Consider the following 14,073-nt stretch of genomic DNA (forward strand, 5'->3'; position numbering starts at 1 on the left):
CCAGGGTGAGAGTCTGGTGTAAGGTAGGATTTTAGCCCTTCCTTTGAAGAGGACGGGGACTAAGGGATTCCTTCCATCTGCCCACACATTATCCGATGGAGGAGCTGTGGAAAGACTTTCATCTGCTGTCATGTGAAAAAATGGTATACATTTGAATTACACCATACTTGAACAGGCTGTTGTACAGGAAACCAATTTAACCACAGCACTATATATTATTTCTTGCCAGATTCCAATATGTTGTTGTTAAGGTACATCTTATCACTTATACGAGAATCAATACCTTGTCTGCAACCTCAGTATCCTGTGTTCTTGGGAAACCTTTATTTAAAGGAAATTGCTTGGATACCAGTTTTGCAGTATCAGAAAAGCAAACCAGCTTAATGGATTCTTCCTAGTCCCTTTTTTTTGTTTTTAAATGACTTTTTTTATAAGTCATTTGTACTTTGTCCAGTCACTTCTTCCACTGTGGATTTTGTGACCAAGAAGACCTACTGTCTCTTCATGAAAGGTGAAGGAGACTGCACAGTCTCCTCTCCCCAGTAGGAGGTGTACCGAGGAACATCTGTCCAATATTTCGGGTCCTGATGTCAAAAATGACCTGTGGTGGCCACATGGGGGTGATATTGCGCCTTCAGTCAACATGTAAGTCCATCAAGCTATACTGGAGTTAACAGAATATGCTCTAACAACAGATTATTGCTGAATAAATTGATCCATGTAAAGAACTACAAAGAGTTTTTTTTGTTACATTACTATATGATTAACTGCAACAGCTCGACTTCACACAACATCCCAAAGCTGTATTTTTAATGTTGTATATGATGTACAATCATAGTGGTTTTTCATCTCTAGCCTGAGGTTATTATGTTACCTAAAAACAGCAAATATAAATGGTCTGCGCTGGAGTTTCTTTAGTTATTTGTTTCCTTAATTTTAATCAACAGTTTTTAGTGAGGGGTCCCCACTGAGTAAATCACAGAAATTATACCTGTTTGGTGCCTGTGCTGCAGCCAATTGGTCCCTGGATCCTGAGCTGACCAATCTGTATCCAGGGAGTCTTTTAAATGAATAGCACCTGAGGATGTCAGACACATATTTTTGCTTTGTTATTTGTTGTTACAAAATAACAGCACTGAATTGGGATGCTCACAAAGTAAATAAGTCTGGGGTTAACTTTCCTTCAGCATGTACAGTTATGGTCACATTTCATTTTTATCCCACATTTTCGATAAACCTTTGTATTTGCTTGGTTTGTTTTGCAGTTTTATTTTAGTAAGGTTTAAAACATGATTTTGTATTTTGGAGCTAGGTGTACCCGTGCACAGCTTTAAATTATACTCCATTAGCTACTGCTTAGTCTGTCCATCTTTAACACCAGAATATGTGACATTCAAACAAAAGTATTTAATTTCAAGCAGCCTTATAACATTTTCCATATGTAGGATTAGGTCCACATATGACATTTTTTTTGGAAGAAAATAAAAACAAAGGCAGAATTCTAAGAAAGTTGGATTTGAAAAAAGTCAGAATTCTGTGAGGGGAAAAAAAATTTAATATCAGAATTTTTAGAAAAAAAATCAGAAATCAGACTTTAATATCAGAATTTTTAGAAAAAAGGGAAGAATTGAAAGAAGTCAGAATTCTGAGAAAGAAAAGTCAAATTCAAAAAGGTCCGAAATCTGAATTTAATCCCAGAATTTTGACTTCATAAGTCAGGTTGTTTTGTGTTGTTGTTTTTTTTTATACCTTAATCTTCTTTATTAACCACTGAAAGAAGTTTTCAGATGTTGTAAATTCACGTGTTGCAAATATTTGTATACTATGAATTCAAATGCATTTATATGTGGACAGTTATACAATGATTTGGTGCGGTATGTATTGTGTGTATATATATATATATACTGTGTATATATATATATATGTATATGTATGTATATGTATGTATATATGTGTATATGTATATATATATGTATATATGTGTATATGTATATATGTGTATATGTATATATATATATATATATATGTATATATGTGTATATGTATATATATATGTATATATGTATATATATATATATATATGTGTATGTACTTTTTTCTCTTTTACAGTATGTCCACATATGTAGTATTTATGTTTTGGAGAAAGTTGGATCTAAAGCTACATCAGACCTAACCTCTGCTGTGGTGAGGACCAAATACAATGTGTAACATTAACAATGCATTTGTAAATTGTGTGTGTGTTTATTCGCATCTCCTAATCTGGTTATTAGCAAATGGTGGACCACAACACCGTAATGACTTGGAAATGCATTACACAACCACAGTGTGGGGGTGTGACTAGCACAGTCATTACGGTAAATGTAGGCTGCGGAGCCTCGCTGTGTCCGACAGACCGGGAGTTCCACTGGAAGACACTGCGCCGGACAGGTAAAACATTTCATATATACTTTTCCTATTTATGTATAAAGCAGCGTTGTGATATTACTGAACATGTAAAAATGACATAAAAAGGGCGCATTATTGGCGTTCATAGCGTCTTTACACCCGACAGTGAATGGACATCAGAGCAGTGGAGCAGAAACGATGAGGTACCCCTCTCTCTCTCTCTCCCTCTGTGTGTGTGTGTATGTGTGAGAGGATGCAGAAAAGGACGCATTGTTCGTCTCCGGCAGACCTGAGTCTGGCTTCTTGTGAGTCTGTGTTGTCAGACAGCTTTTAAATGAGCCGTGTCGCGCAGGGAGCCTGATGAAATCACAGCTATAAGCAACAGATCCGGTGAGAAGATCCCTAAAAACAATGCATTATTGATTGAGGCGAAAAAAAGAAAGAGAAAAAAGAACTGGTGCACAAAACAGAAATAGGCGTTTTGATTGTGCTTCTGTTGAGATGGGATTGTGTCTGCATTGTGCTACTTAAAAAAAAAAAAAAATAGGCTTCACCTATTGCGGTCACTGCGGGAACTTGCATTGCTGCGGTGACAGTGCACTGTTTCCAGGCTGTGTAACACCTTACAAGACAGTGATGCTAGAGCTGTAACATAAGGTCAGTGTGGAGCATGACAATGAGAGGATGCCTCTGCGTGTGACAGTGCATGATATTGATTTATGATCTGCCCAATGGGAGGGAGTAAAGAGAGGGGTGCAAAGCAAACACAGGTGCTGAGTCATAGTGGCTCTTTTCTGATTGATGACATTAGAAGCCCAGTATGTGCATGTCTGTTTTCTGCCATCATTGCATTGTCATTGTGTGTTGCAGCAATGGGGTCTCACACCATTTCGTAAAATGACGTCTTTACTGAATCCCTGCTCCATCCCCAAACCCCAAAATCATAGCAGACGCAGCCAAAGCAGACCAGTCAGTCTGTCACACATCAGAGATAATTCATCACACACTGAATGAGCTGTACGTGATCGAAGCCTCAAACACTACGTGTGTATTTCTACTGTATGTATATTCAAACCTCATTTACAGACAGTAGCCGTTCTATTGATTTCCCAATATCAGGTTCACTTGCTACAGTGTGTGCATGCAAATCCATTTAAATGCCTGATGAATCCAGAATGGGGCTGGGAAGCATTGAGTCATGAACGTACAGACAGGCTGCTGCTGCTGCTGCTGGGAGCTCCTCCTTGCTGAGGGAGTTGGCCTGTGTTCCTGGAGGAATAGCCTGGTCATCTCTTTGGTTTTTACACCTCTGTCTGCTGTAGCTGCTCAGTAGCAGATGCAGCGGTGTATGTGTAGTATGTGGAGACGAACCCTTTGGTCACGTCTCTAAGGGGGCGTGGACATGTATCTACTGCTTTGTCCTTTGGGAAAAATACATTTCTACTGTATAATTCGCATATTATCATAGCTTTATGCAAATTACAATGCTGTGACATTGGCTTGTTCTGTGCAAGTGTACTAAAGATATTGATGTTGGAAAACTCAGTGTTCTGTTTGATGTTTTACAAAAGTGGACATTTGACATGGAAGGTGCTGGTGAACATGAACATCTGTTCATCCTATCAGCAGTAACCCGGTTTTGTTTCTCACTTAGAGTATATTAATGTTAAAGACCCATCCCTAAACTCCTCGTGTCAGTGTGTGTTCAGTAAGAATTACTGGTTGATTTACAGAACTATTTGAATAGTAAGTGAACATTAAGCATTCATAAGGGGGTCGATACATCAGCTTAAAGTAGACCCGTGAAGGTGATACATGAATGAGCTATATGGTATCTGAGATGATGATGATGTGTTTTGTATGGTTGACTCAAATGAACGTTAAATTAAAAGAGAGTGTTGACATTTTTAAAAGCAGGCTCAAGACCCACCTTTTTTATTTGGCTTTTAACTAATGTCCCCCTTTTTTTTGTTTTAGATTTTATAAAATCTAAAATGGTGGCCGCATGGACGCCACCACGCAGCCACCTTATAGTGGTGGTGTTTGGCTCTTTGCCCCGCCTGAGGTAGGGTGGTGGCTCCTTGCCGGGCGGCCGAGCTCCTGGAGGTGGCAGCCGCCTCCCAACAGCTCCCTGTGATAAAAATGTTCCTTTCTCTGGTTCTTCCATGCCCAGCCTTATTAGCCCTTCTTATATCTGTTCACACATGGGCCACACGGTTGCTGTACTGGTAAGCACTCTTGCCTTTGCAACACGAAGACCCGGGTTCGTGACCCGGTCAGAACGAGGGCCTTTCTGCGTGGAGTTTGCATGTTCTCCCTGTGTGTGCGTGGGTTTTCTGCGGGTTCTCTGGTTTCTTCCCACAGCCCAAAGACATGCAGATTTATGGATTAGGTAAATTGGACACTCTAAATTAACCGTGAGAGTGGGTGGTTGTTTGTCTCTATGTGGCTTGCCTCTCGCCCTATGTCAGCTGAGAATGGCACCAGCACCCCCACGACCCTCATTTGGAGGATAAATCGGTAGAAGATGGATGGATGATTTATTAAATGATTGATACTGGAGCAAGTTGTCAGAGCACTGGCTGGTTTTCATAGGTTCTTGTGTTTCAATACACTTAAATGGATTCAAAATATTGATGTGGAGAACAGACATGCACAGTATCAGGTTTTGTGGACGACAACATGAAGCAAAATCTGTTGGTTTTTTTGTTTAAATGGCAGGACTATGTGTCTGATAATGCCCCAGTTACTGTCACATATTTGTCATGAAGTATTGATTTATGGTTGCATTAGAATTTATGCTGCGCTTCTATACTATACATGCTGCGTGTGTTAGCACTAAGACCTGTGACAACAAAGGATCTGTCACATGTGGTGTTCACCCTAACTGACTCCTATACTGTTATGATGCTATGTCACTGGACCCGTGTCTGAGTAATTACAGTTCTGTGTCATTAAATAGGCAAAACTGTAAAGGGACGTTCCTTTAAGGCCACCATGACTTGGACTGAATGGATTATTTTCACTGTATGATTGACCAGTAGAGATAACGCACACTCCTGTTTGGTGCCACAAACCATAGGTCAGCTTTACACAAGTTCTCTGTATAGCCAACAAAACCTAACCCTGACTCCTACAATGATACTTAGTCAGTATCATACACACACACACAAGCTCACTCTCTCTCCCCCTGAGTGTGCTTACTTGCTTGTTTGTTTGTGTGTGTGTGTGTGTGTGTGTGTGAGAGACAGAGAAAGTGGGAACGGCTTCTTGTAAGAAAGAAGACACTCGGGGGTAGTTTTGGCAGCAGCACCAGCGCTTTAACTGCCGTGTCTGCCTTCTAGCTGCCAATCGCTCCTTTTCTTCTGCCTCTCTGGATAAGTGAAGTACTCCATGTATTTTGGAAGACTAACCCATTTCTTAATGAGCTTACAAAATGAGGTGAGAATATATTCCTCTACTTCTTGCCTGCTGTCTTTACCCTCTTTCTCCTTTTTACCATCATTTGCATTTCAAGAAGACTTGTGATGCTAGATGCAGAGATTACATTTGATACATGTATCTGTAAATCTCTTTACATTGACCTCTTAGGACCTCTAAGCTGATCTGTAATGTTTAATAATCTTTTCGGTGTCTGCACACCTAACACCTCTTCTTCCTGCCCTACACAGAACGGAGGATTAAAGCGCTTTTAGCTGCTCACCATTTTATTAACCTGACATCACTCTTCATGCATGTGTCACAGTCGAAATGGTTTAAGTGGAAAGACGCGCGATATAATAACCGCAATTTCATCCACCATGCTCAGTGAGAGTAAGAATCTCAGTATGACTTCATCAAATCCTGTAAATGAGCCACATTCCTTAATTAATCTGTTATCTCATCTGCCTCTCAGACAGGTTTGTATCGTGTCATGAAACGCGTCATGTTTTTACAGTAAATGTTTCGTATTATGTGATACACAGTACATTTTGACTAGAAAGCAACTATCACGTTATAAGTTGATATTGATCTATTTTATTTTTGCTACAGTGGAGACGTGCTGCATATGTGACTCTTTTATGCAGTTTGAAATGTTTTATTTAAACGTACACTTCAAACCAGAATAAGTACTTTTTTGATTGGTTAGTCATCAAGTTCTGACAAACTGGTGATGACACTGTAGTAGTACCACCTTTATCCCTGTAACCAAAGTTGACCTTTCTTATGAAGGGTGGGGAGAAAAGGTAGAAAACTAATTGGATTATGGTTCATAAACCTGCTCTTGTGTGGTTCAAGGTGAACTTAGTCGATATTAAAATGTGATCGACAGACTGCCGACCACTGTTTCGCAGAAAGTGTCGACTGAAAACGACGTTAATCTCCAACATTTAGCAAGAAAATCTCTAAAATCTCAACATTTAACAGAGAATTCTGGTGTATTTAGTGACACCACTGCTGAAAGCGGGTGATCCTGAGCCAAATCACAATCCGTTCTGCTGTATTTCAGTTCAGCGACTGTGGCAGACGGAGTACTGAACCAATCTTTTAAATGAACTGATTCTAATGATTAAGTTGAGATCGAGAACAACTGCTTTACTCGTCACTAGTTTGTGTCGTGCATAAAACAATGTCACAGCAGTTTCGGGAAGCCATGATATGAAGTCCCCGCCCACGTTGAGGTGGTACAACAGTAATGGAAAACGGCGGGCCTGGTACCCAAACCGTGTAGAGCTGAGTCGTGCTGGAACTGTATAATGGAGAAGTGCCATTAGTTGGTGTTGCTTTGCTCAAGAGAACAGATGTTTGCTGTCATTAGGGTTTGAAGGTTTCCTCGGTATGTTGCATTAGTGAGGTCTCTGTGCCGAATTATATTATAAATTGTTCTACTTCTGTCTTTTTACCATGTGCAGCTGTTTACATGTTGGGTCGTTCATAGAAGGATGTTATATTTATTTATGTAGAAAAGAAAGGAGAAGAGAACCTCTCTCTGCTCTCCCGAAAACAATGCTCAGATATATTGGGTGAAGAAAAGGTTCATCAGGAAACTACGGCTTGTGCAGTACAACAATACCTTTCATATTATTTATTTTTAGCCTTTTGTGCTCCAAATAGCTCTTTACCGCATCTGTTTTGTTTTGTGGACAGTGTGTTTTTCCCCTGTGGTACGAGTGCAGGCAGGGAATCTAGCAGAAGGCAACAGGAGAAAGAGCGTTGAGCACAAAGACAAAACAAGGAGCTCATACCGAAAACTGCAGATACATTTGTCACATTGATTTGTGGTTTGGGCAGTCTATCACGAACCAGAAAGCTAACCTTTCAAGAGTCATGTCAAACAGTACAGACATAATCCACAGAGCTACTGTACAACGGTGCAGGTGGAGCGCTCAAAACAAAAACTGCACTCGCACGTTAAAAGAGGCTTTAGCCTATGGCACACCATATGGGCAAGAATCAACAAAGATGGAAGGATGTAACTGCTGTTGTGGCAAATTACATCTGGAAAAACATGGCCCCAATGTACACAGTCAGGAGAAGGTATGAGTCACAATGTTAGAAGTTGATTTTCACTGCATGGGCTACATGTTCGACCTCAAGTTTAATCCATGAGCAGGTTTAATGCTTGCCTTATAACCGTATAAATTTACACGCAGTGATTGTTCCATTATCAAAGGAACGTGTTGATCCATTTACACATTTTTGTGCTCCTTACAGTCCATTTAGGGAGTAGACCTGAAGTTATTTCCCTTTTTAAGGAACAGTTCATGTATGTCTGACCTCACCTCACCTTAACTGAAGTCAATATAAAGCATATCTGAGCTCAAGTTTGCTGGCCTTTAGTTTGTAGGAAGCTGTGATCAGTCAAGTCAAACCCACTAGAGTCCGTCACAAAACCCAGACCATCTTTCCTCTCGACAGACTTCTTTGTTCTGGTCGAATTATTTCCTAGCCTGTTGCTTTTAGTCTGCATTAGTTTTAGCTTGTGGTAGCTGATAAACTGACAACTGAGTTTGATTATTCAGGCGAGAAAGTGTTTTGTGCTTTGGACAACACTGTGGACATTGAGGTTGAAACTCTGGCTTAATGTGTGGTTTCTTTCTTTGTTTTATATGACTAAGACATAAAAGGACTTGTATAATTAGTTTCACCTGTCATTGCAGTTATTTCATTTAGAAGTACAAGAAAAACATTTCGCACTCAAGTAAGAAAAGTAGTTTCATAATACCGAGCAACTTGAATTTTGACTGTGATTTTCATTTGCGACCATTCTGATAATGTATATAGAATGTAGCGAACCATACGCTCTTCATGCAAATGTGCTGTTCCAGCAGATCATACAGATAATTAATACATATGATGGCCACCTCCTCTCCTCTTCTCATTACTCTGTGTCTGTGTGTGGGTATATTGACAGTTTAATGTGATTGTGTCTGGTACTTTGAGATCTCATGACTTGTGATATAATGCCATAATTCAGTTTCTTTAAGCGTGTTTTATCCAATTCAGGTACTGTCATTTCTATATTTTGCAGAGTGAGTATAGAAATTACAGTTACATGGCCAAGTGGTTATAGACACACTGCTGTGGAGGATAAATCTCAGGTTCATGAGTCCAAGCAGTAATGTTTCAAGGAAGTAAATAGATTAATTTTAGAAAAATGTTTAAAATAAAAATACATTTCTCACTCATGTAATATTAGGAAATGAAGAAATTAAGACAATTCACCTGTCTAACCTTCCATAACATCTTTGGATATATGAACGTTGTGAGACTTGGGGCCCACCAGGCTCATTATTCGGTAGCCAAACCCCCCGAGATGATCCAAATATAGGACGGCATCTTCCTACCCACTGCCCATCAAATTCCACCCACCCAACACTTCTGTGTCCAAGAGCTCAAAAATGAATGAAACAGTCAAACATCGGAAGCACCACCAATATCACTGACTCTTCTTCATGCACTGGTAACCTGCTGCAACAGCACACGTCTGCTATCTGACGACTTCTGTCAATCAAGTATTCATTTATAGCTCGACTTTGGTGATGTCTGCATAACTACATATATCACAGGATGCCAGCAGACCATCTGAAAAAACATGGGCTGTTACTGTTGGGTGCCTGTCCTGCATGATGAAGAGTGCAGATCTGGAATCTGTAAAAGACAGTACATATGCATGAAAGTTGTCTAAAGTTTGACACAACTGATTTAAGATTTTTTTGAAAAATCTTTTCAATAAATGTTCCATAATTTATAATTTCCTGGAATATATTTCACTGGAAACAAAAATTCAAAAGTCGTTTGGAATGAAAATAGCAAAAGAGTTTGTTATGTGGTCATTATCTACAGCAGGGATATGGCTCATTGGTTTTTCCACCTCCGGGTGGTAACGTCAGAGGCGATTCTACAGTCTCTTGGGACCTTCAGCAAAAATTCACTTGTGGCTTCAGTATGTGAGTATCACAAACCGGCTTTTATCAGTATTTTATCTGCTAGTATTTTATCAGTATTTTAATAATCTGACACTAAGAAATGTGAACTGTAAACATTTTTAAATCCTAATATGCAACTTCAAGTGCTGCTGTCGTGATCCAAAGTTGGTCATCCCCCGGGGGCCCCTTCTGGCCTGGGGCCTCAAGCATGCCTGTTGGCAAGCAGCACCTCTGGGTAACATGACATGTTGTTGCGCATGTTGCTTGTGTAGCCGAAAGAATTTTCGTTTTGTTTCACGCAGCGTACATTATTGTGTGGCTTTTGTCCAGCTCGCTTCTTCGCTGTACTTCATAGAAACATTCTCCACAGCTTTTAATCCAGATTGTGCTGCTCAGGTTTTTACACTTTATATACCGTAGCTCTCACTCAGCCATCTTTGCTAAAGTTTACGAGGTGACGTTTAACCAGTTTACTAAAGCATGTTAAACGTATTGATGTTGGGTGGCTGTACTTTCAACTTTCAGTTGATTCAACCGAGCACTAGTGTTAAAACATGTTTTCTTCATAGCTGTTTAAGCGCTATGCTTTGGCTTCCTCTCACCTCTATGGTAGAGTACTTTTTATTTAGCTACCGTTTAGATTGTTTGCTAATAGCATCTGGCTATTTACCTAGTAATTTCATCCTAGTCATACTGATTAAAATACAGTGATGATACAGAGAATGGCATAATTGCTTGCACTTACCTTTGGGAACATGCTTGCTGCTAAAACGTGTGTACTTCGATGGGTCTTTCCCTTCTTTCCCCAGGGACAGAGGCATGTCTAGTAGCGTTAATGCAAAATCTTCTTTTCCTCTTAATTTTCTTTGTGTAAAAGCAGAACCCGGAAAGGCTTGTTTCCTTGTTAATTGGTGCCACTGATGGAGCAATAACTGTCCGGCATTTTGTTAAAAAATGGACCCCGCGTTTTGCCCAAAGTAGTGTTATGTCATGTGGAAATCGTGGATAATTTACGATGGCTAAACATACTGGAGATTTCCAGAGGTTCATGGTGTGTTTCAGGTGATTAAACTGAAATGGAAATATCTGCAGTCTTAAATGTGTTTTGATAAATTACTGTTACCTTACTGTTAATATGTGTGGTGTTTTAGATTTACCAAGGTATTATGTTCTCATGTACAGAAAAGAATCCATTCCTGACGGCATGAGCTTACATAATATGCGTGAGTTACAGCCTCAGTCTGCATAATTGCATCTCACATCACTTTACTTTTGAAATGTGTTAATATTGCTACGCTGTCTTCCATTCTGCTACTCCTAATGGCTTTTCTTGATGGAGCCATAGAGGTTGTGACGCCTCTTAAGGTTTGCGACACAGACCAGTCTGTGAAATGACAGTGCTGCTGCAGAGGAATAAAAGCATCAGTTTTCTTTCTCCACTCCAGGAAACAGATGAGAGAGCACTCGGGTGAATAGCACAATATGACCTTTGCACCTACATGAACACCCTTCTTGGATAATGGCACTGTATTCAGAAAAAAATGCAAATCAGGTTTAAGGTGCATTATGCTTAATAAATGCTAAATACTGTCGCATTTTTTAAAGTCCATTTATTTGCATCAGGGATTGTCAGAGATGCATTTAATCACATTAACAACAACAGGGAGTTAATGAAATGTCGGGCTGTATTTAGCTTTGGAACAAGCAGAATAAGAATTGTATTGTAAATTAGAGAAAGCAATTTCTTCGGAAATTGCAGAGGGATTGCTGTCTTTTGCCAGAACTGAAGCCAATCTGGCTGGCTGCATGGAATTGGTATGAATGAGGGGTTGAAATCATGAATTGAAGGTTCTAATTGAATGCCTGAATGAAGAGAAGTTGAAAATCCTTTTTACGGCTGTCGTGGTTATTGCAAAAATGTTTTTTTTCCCGTAATGTTTTCCGCAATGTCAATAAGACGGTCCCAGAGGAAGACGAGATATTAAGACTTGCTCTGGCAGAAACAATTCACTCATTCATTCATTCATTGTCTACCACTTTATCCTCCACATGAGGGTTGTGGGGAGCAAGAGCCAATTCCAGCTGTCACAGGGCGAAAGATGGGGTACACCCTGGACAGCAGGGCCATTATACAGAGACAAACAACCATTCACTCTCACACTCATACCTACGGTCAATTTAGTGTCCATTTTGCTTAATCCCTTAATCTGCATGTTTTTGGACTGTGGTAGGAAACCGAAGAATCCAGAGAAAACCCACACACACACGGGGGAGAACATACAAAACTCCATGCTGAAAGACCCTTGTCTTCTTGCTGCAATGGCAAGAGTTGGAAGAACATTCATTTTATTTAATTCATCACAGCCCTCACAGTCGTTTAGTGACTTTCTAGCTGAAAGTGAATGTCATAGAAGCCTCACAGCCACTGTTTTACAGTTACAATGAAGGAGGAGATATTAGAAAGGAGAGACAGTGAGAACGAAAGGACTAGTGACATGCAGTTATGTCCTGAATGAGCTCTATATTCTAGCTGGCACTGCATCTGTTTGCCTGTGTGCAGTCTAATTTGTTGATTTGAATGAGCCTTATGGCAACTGCAGTTTGTGGTTGCTTTAGCGATGGCAGATAAAGCGTGAGATAAAGCGTAGGTCGACCAAGAATTCACACCACTAAAGCACCTTTGGAGCAATTCATTGCCCAAAGACCCTGATATAGGTCTTGTGAAGTCAAGAAGAGTCATTTGTGAAGAGTCAAAAATGGCTGAGGAATGGCAGTTTTGAAATTGGGGTCTTTTGTATTTTGCCCTAAAGTGGGAGAGGTCCGTTTAATATTGCTCTCTATGGGGAAGCTGGATGGTACTCCTAACACAGTTCAAATTCTATTCAAGTCACTGTGGTCACATTGCGTGAAACTAGATTATGTTCTGATGAAAAAAGTAGAAAGAAAATCATGTATCAATAGTGTGATTTGTGAAAAGGAGTGCAAGTTGAAGAGGAACCTTTGAAGGAGTAGCACAATTTCTTAAACGCTGACTAAATGCTGATTCATCATTTGGAGACAGCTGATGTTAGATTTTTGTTTTTCATCGCATGGCAATCCCAGTGTTTTTTGGAAGTGTCGGCAGACATTTTGTAGAGTGTGTGATCTGTGATTGTGATCTCGCTGGAAACCTCTGGGAATCCTGTGCATAAACGCTTACAAGTTAGACACAAGAACATGAATTATTCTGTTGTTGTTTTGAAGTGTTGACTTTTATCTTTTTAACAGTGTTTTGGGATGCCAGTCGTCCCTATTTCAGTTATGTAATAAATACCCATGCCTACACATACGCCGACCCACTCACAGTACAAATACAATCTGAGTTTCACTGGATGTCATGTAGCAGACTTGTCTTCTTGACAGGGCCGTCTCTTCACATAACTTCAGCACGACTGTCACCAAGACCAGGATTCACACATACCCAAACATTGTGACGCTTTATTCTGAGACATCTTTCAAAGTGACACTGTCAAGGATTACATGTGTGTCGTGCTTCCTTCTCCAAAACAACCTGTGCTTTGAATCTTGGGGACATGGGGAAGCAGCTGCCCTCCTTCAGCTTTAATCTTCTACCATCTGCTTTCCACAAACATTATTTTAATCACACCTTATACAGTACTGCACCCCACTGTACAGGGCAGTCCAGAGTATCTAAGGTAGATGAAAGGTGTGCACAGTGTTGCATACATTACTAAATTATACCTTTGCGTCAGATTTTAAACTCCAATATATCTCAATGAACTAGACAGCATCCTCGTCCTGCTGATAGGAATGGTGATATACAGTATAATCAGGATAAAAGAACATTAGTAATTCAGAAGTAGGGCTGAAACAAATACTCGATTAATCAATTATTTATCGACTACTAAATTAATCATCAACTAACTGATTTTTCTGCTTCTCAAATGTAAAGATTTTCTGGTTTCTTTTAAGTATGAGCTGATACAATACTGTTGAAAATCACTGGATCAGATATTGGACGGATCAAAATGTAAGAGCCGATAAAATCCTATATATGACATGCTTCAGACTATTAAAAAATGTAAATATCCTGTCTTTATGGGAGAAGAATATTTGTTACACATTTGGAGAATTAGGTCTTTAAAATAGCTTGAATGTGTTAACAGCTTCATAGTTTTAAAAGTTCTAAAATGACTGTATCAGACTGATATCAGTATTGGTAGATACTGTATTGTGCCATCCCATCCCTTTTTTTTTTCCTTTTTTTGGCATAATATAA

The 14,073-nt window shown here is 39.7% G+C and overlaps 1 protein-coding gene across 1 annotated transcript in view; it reads left to right on the forward strand.

Annotated features, from left to right (window-relative positions):
- The first annotated feature begins 2,350 nt into the window (after window positions 1–2,350).
- The window catches only part of map2 (microtubule-associated protein 2), a 63,795-nt gene continuing 52,072 nt past the window's right edge, over window positions 2,351–14,073 (forward strand). The window contains exon 1 of the mRNA XM_044019143.1: window positions 2,351–2,427. The gene's annotated coding sequence lies outside the window, so the exon portion shown is untranslated. The remainder of the gene's footprint in view (window positions 2,428–14,073) is intronic.

This window comes from Solea senegalensis, linkage group LG2 (assembly GCF_019176455.1).
Source record: "Solea senegalensis isolate Sse05_10M linkage group LG2, IFAPA_SoseM_1, whole genome shotgun sequence".
In the NCBI taxonomy this organism is placed as follows: domain Eukaryota; kingdom Metazoa; phylum Chordata; class Actinopteri; order Pleuronectiformes; family Soleidae; genus Solea; species Solea senegalensis.